A 4646-nucleotide genomic window follows, 5' to 3' on the forward strand; every position below is an offset into this window, starting at 1 on the left:
CTCCGTGTATTGTAGACGGGCCTTAAGGGTGATGTCGCATGCAGCGGATCGTGCATAAGCGGATTTGCTTATCGCCAATCACAGAATCATTCTCTTAGATATACTTGCGAAATTTGCAAACAGATCTATGAGAATGGGTGCATTCAGTACTACGACCGTTCACTGCGCAATGACATCAATGACTGTCGTTCAGAGTTATAGAATCGGCCCCTAAGATTAAAAATTTCCAAAAAAAAAGATTTATATTAATTTACAAATGATGTGTACAGCTGGTCGCAGAAAGGTTGCAACACCTTTTTTTTAATAGGTTTCGGAATACAGCTTGCTCACCGAGCGATTGGTTCTTATTTGTGGACCCATAAATAAGAACCAATCGCTCGGTGAGCAAGCTGCATTCCGAAACTCATCGAAAAAAAGTGTTGCAACCTTTCTGTGACCGGCTGTATACGAATGCTGAGCGAAGACTCGGAATGATAAACAAAGCAATAATTGTGCTTAGCAGTAGGTGTCCGATCTTCTAAGAGATGACGTTGCAATAAGTTAGATAAGGACAGATGAATGCGTTTGAGCGAGACACAACGATATATAATAAGTATAACAAATGAATGAAAGATATCACTACTATCGAATTTGGAATAGTTTTATCGGTAATATAGACGGCTCCAGCATCTCCTTAAGGGGATGATAACCGATGGGTGGCACACAGTTGGACACGAGCCACTCACAGCGCTTGAGACTACAAAGCTCCTAAGCACCGATCGCTGTGATTGGTGGTGTCCAATCGAGATGTGGTCAATCGGGATCACCCCTAAATCGATTACCCAACTCGATCAAGATCGATAGTACAGCCTTTTTTAATTCCAAATTCGATAGTAGTGGTGACATCTTTGATTCAGTTTTTGCATTATATTATATAATATATATCATTCTGTCTTACTCAAACGCATACATCTATTCTTATCTGACATATGCCAGCACTATTTATCGCAAGACCGCGCAACTACTGCTATATGGAATTTCGACTCTGTTGACAGTCCCAGTCTTCGCAAAGCACTTGTATACACGTATTTTCTATTAGGTGGAAATATTTCTTTTCTAGACTTTCAATCTTAAGTCACGCGTCGCGTCGTCGAAGGAGAGAAAGAGAGGGGTTGTGTATTTATATAATCTTGTCTCTTTCTCTTTTTCATGACGCGACGCGTGACGCGCTCAGTGGAAACGTACCATTAGTATAAACTCGGTATCGTTCGTTTCAATAATGTGACCTCAGCTGCACGCTTATTTTCAAGATATGGACTTTAAAACTCTTACATCAAGCAAATATATATCTGAGGTGATAGCTGTACGAGCCAAAAAGTAAGTGAATTTTTGGGAGGATCCCGTTTGCCTACAGTTCTGATTGTACACACCACTCATATCAACTGGTGCCTAGTAATTTTTTACTGTTTTGCCAATGAGATTATTTTATTTTTAAATTGGCCAATCGGCGATACATGTGTGCAATATGTGATGTGTGCAATCGGAGCCCTCCCGAATTTTTAATGAATTTTAAACTTTTTTTCATTTTTTCATGAAATCCAGTGCAGCTGAGGTCCTGTTTGTGCGTACTTTAATTTAAGTAATAATACTTTTGCAATTCGTACATCCAATACAAAAATTTTTCACCGAATGGAAATATGATAAAACAGGAGGCTTTAGCATCGCCTTAAGAGGATCCTAAAGCGAAGTTCGAACTCCGGTGAAATCACCAGAGGTCGTGCCACGCGCCGCGCATTGACATGTCTTTATATACTACCCATCAATATCTCACGCAACCTATGATACACGCAGTTGCACATTCGTGTCAATTTTCGTATAACAAATTCGTCGCGATAAAGCATCTAAGTCTAATTCTAAGAATTCGACATTGTTTGTTCGTGTAAACTACGTGTCTGGGAACCACTATTTCGTACGTACAGGTTGCAAAGCTTTCATATCAAGCAAATGTTGTCACGACTTGACAGCTGAGACGCCATGTTACACTTTAGGAATAGTAAAAAACAAAAACATAGAGAATGTATTGCGCGATCCTATCTTAAGTAGTATGGTCGTCAAAAACGAGAGAGAGGGACTGTGGAAGACGGCCAATCTTTATCTTTTTCCATTCAACGATATAACGAGAGAGAATGAGAGGGAGATTGGCCGTCTTCCACGGTCCCTCTCTCATTTTTGTCGATTATACTACTTATAGCGTTTTTCACTGGCAGAGCTAGTGCGCACTCAGTGCACTTTAAAGCCGTTGTACACAAATCGACATAAAAATGTACGTTTAATAAAAATATAGAAATGAATTAAACCACGAAATCCTTAATACATTTTATTGTGATATTTGATAAACTATACATTGAGTATTTTATTAACTGAGATTTCTCACTTTTACAGTCAGATTAGGTTAATATACAACAGCTTTAATGTGCACTGAGTGTGTACCGGTTCTGCCAGTGAAAAACGCTATAAGTTTTCTAGTGAAACAGTGTACACACCAGACTGTTACCAACGCCGATTAACTTAATCGACGATTAACTCAATCAGCAATGCAGTCAACAGCAAGACTATATCGTCCTTAACTTTATCTCTTCGTGATATACTTCTATCTCTGCGTCCCTATACTTAATTGTGATAAAAGTAATGAAAATCTTCTATCTATAATAGTAATTCTACTGATTGCATGAGTTAATCATCGATTAAGGAGGTTGTAAGGAGAATGCAATATGTTAAGAATTGCTTGAAATTTGGAACATAGCTTTATCTACAAAGCATGCTTTTATGTAAATTTTTTCAGATTTTTTGACCAGTGCATTTTTCTGTAAATTAATAACAAAATTCTGGATTTTATCTAGAATAGACTATCTCTTTCTCTTATAGGAGACTCGATTCTATGTATTTGTTTTTAATAAATATTAATATTTGAAATGTTAAGAATCGAAAAAATTTATGTTTAATATATAAAGTATAGCATATTAAAAATATATTTGAAGATTAAAACAACTTTTACCACTCAGTTTATTAACAATAGTAAAAAATATAACCAAAGACGTGATACTTCTGCCATTGAAACTGTTTGATGGAGAAAATGTGGCAACGTTGTTTCATCATCGCGAATCAAGAATATTTTATCAGTTGAATAGTGCCGTCAAAGTCTTACTACAAATGCTTCTAAGCATTTGATTTACTAATCACAGAAAAATAATTGTACTAAATGATTTGTCAAAGAACGCTTCAAAACATTTATAGCAGGCCTGTCCAACACTTTGCTCATGAGTCGAAAACGCTTTCCCCACTCCATCTCAGTAGAGCGAGACGGAGCGAAAATAACAAAGGATAGGTGTCAAGGCTCCGCCTGAATTCAGGTCTGTCCGAGATTCATAGAATAAAGATTCATAAAATGTATAGACAGTTATTTAAGCATACAATTATGCCAGGAAAAAATGTTTTATATATAATTTTATGTAATTGTGTACATATGGACACATTTTATATACAATTATATATAATTATGTAAATAGTTAAGTACAATTATATTGTTACGTCCGAGGTTCCGCATGCATGGAACCTGAGGGGGTGGACGCAACGCTAACCGAACCGCCGTATCGTCGGTCCTAGCTCCGGACCGCAAGAGAGCTAGGGGAGGGACCGACTCAACGGGAGGCACTTCGCTTCGCCCTTTGGCCACTTGGTAGAGCCGGGGGTTCGAGGGAGGATGAAGCGGAAGCTTCTCTCGAGATCGACGCTCGGCTGAGTGCCGCTCGAGGCAAACGCACAGGCTAAAGGCCGGGGAACTGGGTCAGTGTGCCATAGGGGCACACTTCTATCCTAGTTGGGTCAGTGCGTTCGATGCCCTTTTTTTCGGCCTTGGAAATAAATCTAAAGAGCCGGGGATTGGACTAAGTGCAATCGTGGTGTGACATTATGAATACGAGGAGATGTTGCTCGGAAATAAAATAATTAGGGTTTAATAATTATGTAATTAAAATTTGAGTTGCCATTACATTATATTTGTTCATATATAAAATAATAATATATGTATGAGTGTGTGTGTGTGTGTGTAGGAGGAGATGTTGCTCGGAAATAAAATAATTAGGGTTTAATAATTACGTAATTAAAATTTGAGTTGCCATTACATTATATTTGTTCATATATAAAATAATAATATATGTATGAGTGTGTGTGTGTGTGTGTGTGTATAAAAAGGAGTAAATTACGGAGAGGATAGCGAGAGAATAAAAAGGAAGGAGAGTTTTGGTGAGTGGATCTGAGAAGGTTTGGCCGAATTTTCTTTGAATGATGATAGTATTAACGCGGACACATCCGGTCGATAGGAGCGAGCAATTATCGCGAGGGGGATAGCGACGGGGATTGAAGTTATAGCGTGAATAGACCGCAATGTTTTATTTTCTTTTATGTGGGAACTAAAAAGGGAGTAAGAAAGAAAGAAATAAATAAAAACGATTAAATAGCAAAAAATGAATAACTGAAAAGAAACTAAATGAAATATTGAAATGAATTACTGAAAGAAAAACGGAGAGAGATTGGAGAATAGAAATATATTGACTTACTACTGAGATGCTCATCGATGGAAGTTCTCCGGGCAGGATGTGCGAGGTTGA

This window comes from Trachymyrmex cornetzi, unplaced genomic scaffold, assembly GCF_001594075.2.
Source record: "Trachymyrmex cornetzi isolate Tcor2-1 unplaced genomic scaffold, Tcor1.1 scaffold45, whole genome shotgun sequence".
Classification (NCBI taxonomy): Eukaryota; Metazoa; Arthropoda; class Insecta; order Hymenoptera; family Formicidae; genus Trachymyrmex; species Trachymyrmex cornetzi.